At 27.5% G+C, this 14,138-nt stretch overlaps 1 long non-coding RNA gene across 1 annotated transcript; it reads right to left on the reverse strand.

The window, feature by feature from the left end:
* Positions 1-12,569, reverse strand: LOC129963485 (uncharacterized). The gene is made up of 3 exons (XR_008783978.1): positions 12,339-12,569; positions 11,129-11,232; positions 1-2,272 (listed from the first exon to the last, which is right to left on the reverse strand). It is a non-coding gene; the product is annotated as an uncharacterized LOC129963485 (long non-coding RNA).
* Between the last annotated feature and the right edge of the window lie 1,569 nt (positions 12,570-14,138).

A 14,138-nucleotide genomic window follows, 5' to 3' on the forward strand; every position in this document is an offset into this window, starting at 1 on the left:
TAAAAAATATATTTGATGCTTGCATTTGTTTAAAATATAGAAGTAAAAAAATAAATAAAATAAAATAAAAATAAAAATATATAAGGGATTAAAACGAAATCATTGAGCTAGAGATTGAATTAAATTTTTTTTCATTTAGCATAAAATATGCAGATACATTCTGATGAGCAAATGCATTTCCATTATTAACCAAAAAATGTAATAAGATATATTGTTGCAAACATTATCATTTTTATTACTTTGCAGTTTTTGTCAGTAAACGAATTACTCAATGCATAACAAAACTCTAAAGCTTAGATGAACTGTAGATCAAAACACGCTTTCTAAATGTCATAAAGTTATATGATAAAAAAGTGATTTGTAATAAGTTTTTATGCAAAAGAAAATGTATATTTTAGTTATAATTAATTAATTAATGTTTTATTTAAACACAACTGGCTATTAAAAATATGCAATATATACATTTTTTTTCAAAATATATCTTTTTTTAAAAATTTGTTTGTGAAAGGACATTACTTTATTCAAGTACACTCTAATTCCATAAAATCTTTCAAAATTAAATATCGTGATACTCAATATTTTTTAATTCAGTTGTTGTTTGCAGATCGGCATTAAACAGGTAAACCAGCCAATTATCTAAAATTCTCAATACCTTCTTTTAATAGATGTTACGAAGCAATTTTATTATTAACATTAATGTAAATTACAAGAGCCATATACTCATACTTATTAAAATTAAATCAAGAATCATTATTATTTTGTAACATTATACTAACACAGTTTAAATTGTAACTTTTTTTATTATATTGTTTTACTATACTTTAAAAATATTTCCACATAATTTAAGATCCCCATCATATGATTAAATAATATTCATAAAGCATTGAAAATATTGCCATTTTTCTACAATTTTGTATCAAATATTTTTTAAATCTACAGGTTTTTTTTTTTTTTTTTGCTTCATTCATAAAATATTGAAGATATCTCTAAATTGACATTGCTCATAACTAAAATTACTGTTATTTCAGTATGTACATTAAATTAAAACAAATGAATATACTTAGTTTTGAGAGTAAGAGAATCACACAGTAATTGCATATCCTAAATTCTTATCAAAATTCTATTCTGCTGTGTAAATCTTACATTAACCTTTTGAAGAAATTAGTTTTCAAACATATAGATCTTCTCGATGTATCTCAAAAAGAACATTTTTTGCACTTTTATGAATAATTTATTTCTATTTAGGGAATTTTAATTTCTGTTATTTATTTTCATTCAATTTCTTTTTTCTAATACCTATTTTTAAATAGTTACCAAAAATATATAAAACTACACGTGAACATTTTTCATATAATGTATTTTTCTTTCTTTCTTTTCTTTTCATTTTTTTACACTTTTTTGGTTACAAAATGTATTTTTTACTCATACTCATTCTCAAAAAATTCTCATTTTATTTAAATATTTCCTTCATTTCATTTGTGCATTTAAAAACGTTTTCATATATTTTTGCATGTTTTAAGAATTTTGCATGAAACTAGAATTTTATATTAAAATCTTTGACTCGCTGTTTGATAAATTGATACTTTCAAATTTCAAATTAAAAAATATGTGTACAAAAGGAATATCACTGATTTGAATAACTATATGAATTATTGTAATTAGGCATTACAAGCCTTATAAATAAAAGCCTTACAAGTATATTTATGATAAAATTTTATAAAACTTTAAATTCAGGTTAGTTTTTTGTATTCCTTATCATATTTTACAATTTAACCTACAGTTTCGGCGCGAATTCGTGTACCATATGTATCTTTTGGCGTTTGTTTTGAATCTAAATTTTTTAAAAAGCGATATCAATCGATTAAAAAGACGATGCAATAAAAAAGCGATATCCTTATTTAAGTAAAAAAAGATTGGTTCAGTCCTTGAGGAGAAAGATTTATGCAGTATACCGCCTAATTACATCCAATGCAAGTTCTGAAAAAAATGCGAATTTTAACTTAACTTTTAAAATTTACACTATCTTTCAAATAAATCTGACATCATCTACGAATTTCTACATGATCATAAAACATCACTTTCTTAAAAAAATAATTAAATGAATAAATGAGGCATAAAACTATTAAAAATTATTATATATATGTAAAACTGAAGTGTTGAATCTCTCCTTGCCTTTGCGTTTTGCACGAGCGTATGGTAGAAGAGGGATACCAATTCCTGCATAAGAGATTGCAAACAAATACCAAACAATTTGCCAGCAGATGAAGAGCCCCTGGAATAGTAAAAGAACATCCATTACTGATTTAACTAATAAAAAATTAAAAAAAAAATTTTCCTTGATGGAGGCTTTACCTGTCAATTGGAAGATTGCTTCATTTAACTCTCATTATTTTACATAAATTATATGTAGAATACATTATACAGAATGGTCCAAATATTCTAGATGCATTTTAAAATTAAATATGAAATCAATTTATTAGTGTAGTAGTGATTCAATTAACTTAATTCTTCTTTTTATATAAACATTTCCGTAAATAGAAAAAAAAAATAGTTAAGAATTTATTTCAGGGACAGCATTATTTCTCGAAAGTAGAATAAAGGCCCAAAACAAACTAGTTAGAAGATACATCAGAATCTGAGTCATTCCCTCTTTTTCTGTAAAAAAAGCCTCCCCGTCCATTGCAATAATTCACCTTCTAAGACTGAGTCGAATTAATCACCATTGCGTCAGCTCCAAAGGTTTGTCCGGCACGAGACAAAGATGCACTCCAGCCGCAAGCTTTTTGTTTTGTTAGAGGACTTATTCTTATGTTCATAATTTAAAGGACTAACATTAAATGAAATTTTCGTATACTGAAGTGAATTATAGAGGACTAAAGGAAGCTGACATAATTACCAGATTAAGAGGTTTTAATAATTGCTTCGAGAATATGTAAATATGTTGAACCACGTGACCGTTATCTAAATCCTACAATAGGATAAAAGATGAAGCTGGCCAGTGCAATAAGAAATAGGCCTTATGTATTAAGAAGCTACTCTATTTTGTTCTCTACTTATAGCTAAAAAATACGATTCAAAAAGTACATGTGTACGAGTTTACTAGTGTTGATATCGTGGTTAAAGAATTTGCACTTAAGATGGAAATTGAAAAGAGTGATATTTTACGTTTTTAGAAAATATATTTTGTGAAACTGGAAAAATTGCTAGCCTTTACAGTTCTGGAGGATTATCCAAAAGTGCTTTAATCGACAAATGTTTCAACTATTTCAAAAAAAAAATCAATTTATAGTGTAAAAAATTCAATGTACAGTACCACGACCCCCGATAGACAAGGCCTCTGCTGTCTTCCATGACATTACAACGAGACGGTACACTTCATTCCCTTAAAGTTAAGTCTCTGCGAGCTAGAGAGTCAAGAGAAATTACCTTTCACTTGTTAATATCATTTCATATACTTCCATATCATGCAATTCAACACACATATATTGTAGAATTCATTAATAATTAAAATGCAGCCGCTTTCCACATCACCCAGGAGGTACGGCGCTTGGTATGCATTACCTTTTTTGCTTTATGTGCAGGGCAGATTTCCCAGTAAGTGTATCTCCCCTAGATTTAAAACTATTTATTTAGCAAAAACTGAATGAAAAAAATTGTTGATTAATTTCAAAACAATTTCATACAAAAAATGGTGTTATGAATATTTGCCGTGTCGTCAAGTCCAAGAAAGCAATAAAAACAATATTTCACGAAACAATATTCGATTCTATTGACACTTCAAAAAATATCCAATAAATCTTTGAAACATTAGAAGAGCCTTCTTATTTAACTATATATTTTATTACTTTGTTAGAAATATCTTTACTAAATTTATCAAATTTTCTTTCCTTTCCGATTTTAGAAGAGCTTTTCAAACTATCATGTAATTATTCAATAATGCATTGACGGCAGACCAGATTACCAATCTATAAACATTTTCTGGTTTATATCCTGAAATGCCTTTGCCATAATCATGTACTTGTTCTTCATTCACTACATCATAAAAAAATTATATCTACTGCGAAATATTTTTGATTAGAAAATTTCTTCTTCATATAAATATGGTACATAAGTTCTGAATTATAATCAGAGCTGGCCTTCTCTATAAAGGAGATTGGGTGCAAGAAACCATTTGGAGCCCCAAGTTTTTTGTAAAGTAAATAAAAAAAATTACAAACATAATATATAATGCTATTGCGTGTATATCTGGTAAATGATTTTCTTTTTGCTTTTAATTACTTCAGAAAAATGACAATTTTTTTTCGATGATTTGTACAGCAAATGCTTGTAAGCTTCTTCACACCTTGATCAACCACAATTCTTCCCTACTTTTAATTTTCTGAATTTAATTTGAAATCTTTTATATCAGTGATTAAGTTGACACATTTTAAAATCTGTCTTCTATCTGTATAATGACAGTATCAATTACTGTGATATTTTTAATACCCAAATTCTTTAACTTCATCTTCTTTTATTTCGGAATATAATCTTTTTCTTTTTCGAATTCGTGTTTTAACAAAATTTTCTGAAATATTCAAATTGCATTCTATCACTTTTGCTTCGTCTAAAAATGTGCTGAATTTTGTACTTAAATTTTGAACTTCAGTTTTAATTTTACTGATTAATTTAAAAGCCGATTAAAAAACAACTGTTTTTACAACTGTTTATTTAAGAGGGGCACTTAATAATTTTCCTGGACTTCGAATCAAATAGACTAGTTTCTCTTTCAATATCATTTGTTTTAAAATGTAATTCTCAGACCTACAGTAAAAGGAAATTATTCGTAAATATTGACTTCCTTTAATGTTTAGTTTAAGTACAGTAACAAACATACAATATAAAACTATATATAAGTACGAAGAATTTTTATTTTATTTATTTTTATTTTGTTCTCAGGTTTTTATCATTATGTTATATAATAAAATTTAACTATGTAAACGTAATTACAGATATAATAGTAAACAAAGCTTGTAAACATAATTACGGCAAATATTATAATTGATATTGACAATAATACTGCCTACATTACAGCATTTTATGAAATAATTCTTTTCATAATGAACTTGATTAAAATCACGAATAATAGATATTACTGAGCTGTTACATTTCTAATGTGAGAATAAATGATTTTTCGTTTAGAAACATTAGGCATTACTTTAAAATAACTAAATGAGCTTACCCTACTATGCTGCATCGGATAAAATATTTCACGATGTATGACACTTAACCATTTCTTTTTAAGCTCTTCATTTTTAGAAAAGACAAAAACACTTACTCTTGGGCTGTTCTTGTAATTTCCATTACAGTTTGGAACACAACAGATCAAATGCATTTCTATTCTTTATTTTTAGTAATCCAAATGATTTTTCTTGCAAATAAGAAAAGACGCTTCCTGTTTACTCACACACAGAAGGGCCACTGGCTAAAACATGGCGTGGGATGCGAAGAGTTCGTTTGTTATCAGTAAACTTGATGAGGGTGAAATTCCTCCCTCGGTCCCCCAATTCACACCCACTCGTGTAACTTCTCAGGGCGACGTCATTACTTTCTGTGACGTAAGTGTTTTGGCCTTGTCTATAGGGGGTTGTGACAGTACCCTTCTGCAGGTAAGCTTAATCCGAGTGCAAACACAGCTAACCACGCACAAACTGACAGAAACTCGAAAACGTCTCTGGATTATTATGCAGACTTGTAGTCTACAATCTCTCCTAGTTATATTTCATATCTGCTTAAAATGCAAGATTTATGCATTGATATATGAATTAATGCCCATATACTTTAGAAATAAATATTTTTTGAATATAATTCAAGATATAGTTTTAATAATATTCCCATAGAGATTTTTTTTTTTTTTTTTGTGAATATGTTTCGAAAATTTTATGGCTTGAGTTATTTTACTGATTTGTAGTAATATCATAAATATACGTAATAAAAAGAATCAAATTTTTAATGAGATAGAAGCTGCCACCACGCATAAAGTTGAAAGAATTGAGAGTTAAAAGCATTAAAACATTAGAAACTCAGAAGACATATGGGTGGAAACCTGCTATTCATATATAGTTAAACATTTTTCTTTAATAGAAGATTTTTTTCCTTAATTCAACTATTTTATAATGCTAATCTATACTTCTTATATTAATATCTCTGTCTATAATTCTTTGCTTTGCACAAAGTAAACAGATCCAATTGAGTTTTACTTATTAAAAAAAGTCTATATTTCTAAGAATATATAAAAATATATTGTTTTATTGTTCTTTTCAGATTTAAATTCATAATTTCAGTTTATGAGAATGCCTTTTGTACTATTACTCATTTTATTTTTAAAAATGACTGTTTTTTTTTTTTTAACTTTCTTATTGAACTGGATAATTTTTTCTAAAATTCATAAAATAAACAATAAGAATATTTATTAGTGAAATTATTTTTATTCCTAAAATTGTTTCAATATTATAAGATATTTTATTTTGTAAGGAAATGATGAAGCCATTTTATTGATTTTTTTTCTCCTAATTATATATTCAAGTGTGGTATAGAGAGTAGCAGGGCACATATTTTTTCCACATTTCTCCGAAAAGGGCTGAGCGTAAACAATTTAACTTTTACTTTATAAAAAACTTTCTTAAATGAATATTCGGTCACGAGCGCTGTCACGGCATTCATCAGATATTGAAAAGAAAAATAAGAAGAATAAGAAAAAGATTATTTGAGCTTCCCCGTTTCGTTGAAATTAGAAAATAATTTGAGACTTCCATTAATCATTATGAACTGTGAATACTCTTTACATGCATTTTTATTAGATATAATTGAGAAATTAAAAATGATCTTGTTTTTGAAATTTCCCAAATTTTTTTTTCTCGTGTCTGTTGATTTTAATGTCCATCATTTTCTAGAAACTCATTCAAAAATTACTGAATATCTGACAATATGTCTGAAAGTTTTCATATTAAAAATAGATGTAAATTCCGTTTACAATAAAAATTAATACTAAATAAGATTTAACTGCACGTGTAAAGTTAAAACGTTGCGCAATATCGGAAAACTGCATATGGACTAGTTATAAATGCGCATAAGTAGCTCAAATGCATACCTTCATTTATATATGCAATTATAACTGCTTATGTGGAGTTATCATATTTTTATTTATTTTACTTTTTGCAGTTTTTCATCGAACATTATATAGTGCACTTTACAGAAAAATTCTAGTGGATATGTATTAAGATTCAGAAAGAAATCGACAGAGAAGCGAGATGAATTTCAATCTCTGTAGGCAAAAGAAATGAAGAGGATTTTACTTTAAAAAATTTTTTATTGAAGACTTATATCTTCGAAAAGTTGTACTGAAATGTAATTGATCTAAAACGGGATTTTCTTTTCTTCTTAAAGGGCCTGGCACAATAGTAAAATTTTCTAGATAGCAAGAGAGGAACTCATTTGGTGGGACCTTGATTGCTTGAAGTGGAGATAAAATATACTGCTATTTCAAAAATATCAGGCAGAGATTTCTATTGAAAAACATTTTCATTTAGCACAAAATTTACAGATATATTTTGATGAGCAACTATATTTTCATACTTACATGAAAAATGTTATATTTTATATTTTTGAAAATTTTATTACTGTTATTTTTCCGGATTTTTTGTAAGTAAACAAATGACTAAATACACTGTAGAGTTCCAAAGCATAATTGAATGCAGATCAAGAAATGCTGCCTCAAATTTATGAAAGAAAAAACAAAGTGTCCAATTTTTATACAAAGGAAAAAATGTATTTTATTTTCACAAATTATTACCTGATTTTAAAAAACTAGATTTTTAAGAGGGGAAATGCAGATTATAAATTTTTGTTTTAGAAAAAAAAAATTATTAAAAGTACACTTTATTTCTTAGAAATCTCTTAATATTAAATTTCATGATACATCAATATTTTTGAAACAAATGTCTGTTAAGCCACAGTATTCAATATTATATCCTCAGTACCTTTTTTTGCGGAATTTTCAAATTAACTTCATAGTTTACTTTCATTTAAAATACTTTGCCCAAGAGATTATTAAAGTTCAATCTGACAGTGTGACTACTGCATTCTGTTTCAGAAGAAACTAGTCTTCAAACATGTATCATTTTAGCGTCTTGATCTATTCGACAGTTTTCAGTTGTGAAGTATTCCCATGAGAAAACTTTCCATTTCTTTCAAGAATGATTTATTTCTTCTATTCGGAGAATTTAATTTTTTTTTTTAAATTCTTAATAATTTTTTTCCTATTAAATACTTCCATGAAGTGTGAAATAATTTATAATACTACTGGAATATTTTTCAGATTTTGTTTCTTTTGCTAGTTAAAAATATATTATTTTTTGCACATTCAAAATTGTTTTTATTTGGGGCAGAACGTTTTAAGTATTTCGTAGGCAACAAGAATTTTGCTTTCAAATCTCTCTATTTCAGAACGAATTTTTTAAAAATAATAATAATAATAAAATCTTCTATTTGCTCCAAGTTAGTAATTGTATGAATTAATACAAATGAACATTGCAATTTTTATTGTATACGAATACATTTATGATAAAATTTAAGTCCTATTTATTCTATTTATTAGTTTTTGAATGTTTTCACATAGTTTAAAGTTAAACCGAAATGAGATCTTCGCGAATTCTCTGATGCCACATATCGTTTTCGCGTCTTTTGTGAATCTGGAATAAAAAGAATCATTTCTCCACTGGTGTCATTATTTAAATTGAAAATTATTGGTTCAGTCCTTGAGGAGAATGAGTTTGGGAAACAAGCATCGGGCATTTAGGAAACAAGTATCGGGCATTTAGGAAACAAGTATCGGGCATTTAGGAGAAAAATATGGGGCATTATTAGAGTGGATGCTGAGTGCACTGTTTCACTAGTGTGCGAGGCCCTTCTCTCTTTTCGATTAAATAATGAATGCGAAAAGATCAAATGTAAATAATTTGGATTCGGTATAAATAAATATTTCACTGATAATCCGAATTTAGTAAATATTAGTAATATTATTGGTAACTAAATATTAGTAACAAGCAACTATCATTTATTAAAATATTTTAAAGAACCAGGTGTTTAAAAAATGTTAATCCATTTTTTTTTTTTTTTTTTTTTTTTGAACTTAGGGACTAAAAGAGACTTTTTTAAAAACTTAAATGAGACATTTAAGTGTTAACTAATAAGGAAAAACAATTACATATTTATGAAATCGAAGTTGAAAACTACTGTTTGATGCTTCAGACTAAATGAGGTATCAAATGGAGACTCACACCGGCAGTGTCCTCAGGAAATATTTTAGGTTTCATAAAAAAAAAAAAAAAAAAAATCCCACATCGTCCGTTCCTGCAATAATAATAAAAATGCACGCATCAATGATGTAATTTGTTAGATTTTTTTAAAAAAATTTCATATTTTTTTCGTTGGAAACGTAGCTTGTGCATCATAAGATTACTTTTCTGGTATTGAGTTGTATCTAAAATACATTATACAGAATGCTCCAAATGCGCTTGTCACATATCCGACTTAAATATTAATTGGCGTAGAAATGAGTATTGATTGAATTCTTTTCAATATATAAATATCTGTTCCTCTAAGCGCGAGGCAGGTTTCTATAAGCATGCATTTTTTTTTCTGATTGGAAGGAATGATATACCTCATTCTCTCCTGAAATGATGAAAAAAAAAAAATAACCATCATTCACTTTATTCAGAATGAATGATGGTTATTTGAATATTCAGAATGAATGAATGATGGTATTTAAAAAAAATGTAATAATTTTCTTGTTCAAGACGGAACTAAAGCACCATAAGATTTTTTTGGTTTTCTTTCAGGCTTCTTTCAAATTACACTTGAAATATATATATATATTTAGGATTGTGTCCTCAATCGAAAGAAGACTACACGTTTGTCTTTTCCATATTTTAATAAACGAACACAGGACTACACGAACATTAAGCAAAAGAACAAAAGTATAGGGTTGGTTGCAGTTCAGGCGAACATAGCATGGCTGTTATCCTTCAACTTCGAAGCTCACACACTCTCGCACCAAGTGTCTCTCTTCTGCCGTTTGCCTCACTTATACTTCTAGTTGGAACACTACTGCCATCTGCCGGCGAGGTAGAGGGAGTAGCATAGGGGCTCATACTACATATTATATATATATACACAACAAGGTGAAATATATATGCGTAATATGCTACGGGTGCCATAACAATAAGTTCACATAAAAACAATTTAGCAAAGAAGTGAGTCCTTTAATCGATTTCTTTTCTTTGCATAAAATTCTTTTCCTGTAATATAAAAGAATCAGTTGCAAATTTTTATCACGTATACTTCTGAACCTCGAATGCAGCACAAACCCCGAAACAGCCAAAATTGTATCAAGATACCAAACCAAGATTTTCATGTCATCTAATTAAACCCCTCTTCCTTTGTATTTCGTGAATCCTAAATAAAAATTCCTGTTCAGTAGCGTTAAGAATTAGAAAGACATTGACAGTGAAGCGAAATGGATTTCAGTCTCTTTTAAACAGAAGTCAAATGATGAGAGTTTTACTGAAATCTGATACTTTTTTTTAAAAAAAAATTATCTTCGAAAAGTTGAAATGAAATATAAAAGGTTTAGAAATATGCTAAATACTCCTTATGCGTAAAGATTAAGTATATTTCAAATGTATAAATAATTTAAAATTTCCATCTGCTATAAATGCGCTAGCTGGGTAGAATTACTCTGCAGATATGGATGTTAAAGAATGCTACTAGAGCAAATTGTGCAAACTATTTGTGCAGAGTCTAGATGTCAATATAACAGATTACCTCCGAGATGAATTGGAATGCTGAATTCGATTTAAGCTTGAGTAACCCCGCATCGATATAAAAGAAACTACTATTTTCATTAATAAGAATGGTTTTCGATTCCGAAAATTCGTAGATAATAAATAAAAAGTTTCACCTTATAGACAAATACTACCAATAAAAATTTTTAATTTGTTAAAATAATATAAATTCTATTAATTAAATCATATTTCTTTCAGAATTGAATATTTATATTAATGAAAAAAATTGCATTAATGGATATATTTACCCGTATATCTTGAATAGTTCAAGATCATCTGTCATCAAAGGTAACATCAGCAGTAGAGGTAGCTTTAGATTTCTTGATTGTCGATGTAAAATTTTTGTTGAAAACTGCGTAGGAATTAAAATATATATATATTATATTGATATCAGCATTTATGAAATGCAATTTTCGCGCTAAATAATCCTATAAAATTTCGCTTTGCTCTAATAAATCTAATATATGCTCCTTCATTAATATTCTAGTGGTCAAAAAATATTTCCCCTCTTTTTGAAAGGGAGGTAAATTTTGAAGGAGGCTAGATCTATTGCACATGAAAAAAAGTATATGTGTATTAAAAATTTTAAATACTGTCAGTCAAATTATTATTTAGGGGCATTTTGATCTGAAATTGATGAAGAAAATCATTTAAGTTCACCCATTTTCTTGTTTGAATCTTTTAGAGATAGTCTTCTTTACTTTGAGCAATACTTACATGTACATTCGTAAATAAGCAAGTATATCTTCGTAGCGGGGTTTTTAAAAAATCTTAAATTTTTTTCATGTTCTTTTGCAAAGTCTTCAAGAAAACTTTGTAAAACATATTGAATGAATCACAATATATCTACAATTTTAACCTTAAAACCTTATATATTAAATATCTTGAATATTCGAGGAAACTGAGTATTTTTTAAATAATTTTTACCAGTACGTTTATAGTGTAGCTTTTAGTATCTATACTATATATATATATATATAAATGGGATTTTAATTTATAATAAGTTTTCAATTTTAATGCTCTTGAATTTTTTTCTAGTGATATTTTTTGGATCTAAATTCCTTTATAAAATTACACTAAAATATGAATTTTGCTACATTTATAAAATAAAATTTTAAAAGTTTTACTTTAATTTTTCATAAATTTTAAATTTCTAATACTCTTCTTATTTATTATTATACGGAATACAAAAAAAGCAATAATTCCTCAATTTTTTCTCTGATGAAAACATACTGAAATGCCACGTAAATGAAAAATTTACTTATTTAAATCAAGAAATTAATTGACTGCGAAAAGTACTAAAAATACGAAAACAATATATAGCCATGAGAGAAACGCAAACCGAATTAAAATTTAGAAATCTGATACAATGAATAGAAACCGATTGTATAATTTCATGAACAAAAACAATTCAATTAAAAGCGTTTAAAAATAGATAATTAATACAAAAATACTTACAATATGGTTGCAAATACTTATACATTTGAAACAACAATGTTTCACGGTTTAATTTCATTTTAACACGCAAAATAAAGTAAATGATTAAAAATATCATCTTTTTTCCTTATATCAGTAATCAGAAGGAAGCTTTTTCGCAAAAATGGCTACGAGAAAGAATTCTGGAATGCTTCCTGAGTAACAGGCAAGACTCGAAGCTTCGTCATTGATGCCAATCCTCAAGCAAATCAACTTCTTCCAACAGGTGGCGTCATGTTATATGACAGGGCTTTTAAATCGATAAAATCGATTTTTGTGACGTTAAAGGAAGAGTCCATGTATACAAAGAAGGAGGTGATAATCCAAATAATCAATATCCTAAAGGGAAGGGCGCAACTAGGGGTTGCAATACCGGGCCAAAATTTCAATACCGGTATTAGAAATTTTAGAAAAAGAAAGGAAACATAGGTGTTTCTTTGTTTTATTTCCCATTTTTGTTAGAGAGTGTAAATATCACAAAAAATAATCTGCAACTTATAAATTATAACAGTATATAATCACAAAAAAGTAAAGAAACATCTTATTTATTTAAATACCAAAAAAAGTGTAAATATGACTATTCAGTCTGAGGTACTTTTACAAATTTTTGAAATATCATCTTAAAAAACATAATGCATCAATTGTACTGTCATTAAGACTGAAAAGTAATTTTGTGTAAAAATTACCAGCTGTCGAAAACGATGTTTCGGCATCTACACTAGTTGATGGTACTGTTAGCAATACGCGATATACTTTTTCCAAGTATTTGCCTTTAAATCCCTCATCTTCAAATAAATCGATTTCTCGTCAAATGGTTTTGGATATAGCTGATTTCTGTATTGTAATTTGGTTCGTTGAATTTTTTTTTATTTATCGCTAATTCAAATTTTTGTTCAAGAGACAATTCCTTTTAATTATCGACAATAGTTATATCATAATCTTCGATAATTTAACCGAATTCTACTGAATGTGGATAGGTTTGTGGGTAAAAAATTTTAAGAAAATTTACTCTAAGCTTAATCAGATTTGAATTGGTTATTTCCTTTTCTTCTTTTTAATTTTCATTTTTAAAATCATTATAATTATGTAAATACCATAAGACATTTTCTATTTCGGTATGCCTTTCTTCTGTGCGATTTTTCAATGTAATATATAATTCTTCAGATAGTGATGTGTGCTGTTCTTTCAGTGACTGCAACATGAAATTTATTGTTGCATTAGCTGTTAATAAATTAGAATCTCTCCGACATAATGTCTCAATAGTCAGTTTTATTGGAAGTAGAGCTGATATAGTTCTGGATATTAAGTCGAATTCACTATCTGAAAAATTAATTTACAGGTTTAAGTCGATTATTGCTTTTTGGATTGGATTTCTCAGTTTCAAAAATCGTTCCATCATTAGGAGTAAACTGTTCCAACGTGTTTTAGAATCTAATATTAACATATATTCTGTTTTATTTTCAGTTAGTATATATGTTAGTAAAATATCCTTTTTATAGGGGAACGTTTAAATATCTGAACAATTTTTCGAACTTTATAAATTATAGGAAGCAATTCTTGATAGGTTAATATTTCATCCTTATTAGCAATATCTCCTTCAACAATTACATTGTCATTATCTTCATTGTCAATATCACTCTCACTCTTACTCTTTTCAAAGTTGGAATCCGAAGTTTCTATATCCACAGTATTTGGATTCTTCTGTTCTTTATTTTTTTGGTATAATGCATCTATTACTCCTAATTGAATTTCATGTGCATAGCACAACTGCTGATTTGCACG

Source organism: Argiope bruennichi, chromosome 3, assembly GCF_947563725.1.
Source record: "Argiope bruennichi chromosome 3, qqArgBrue1.1, whole genome shotgun sequence".
NCBI classification, from domain to species: domain Eukaryota; kingdom Metazoa; phylum Arthropoda; class Arachnida; order Araneae; family Araneidae; genus Argiope; species Argiope bruennichi.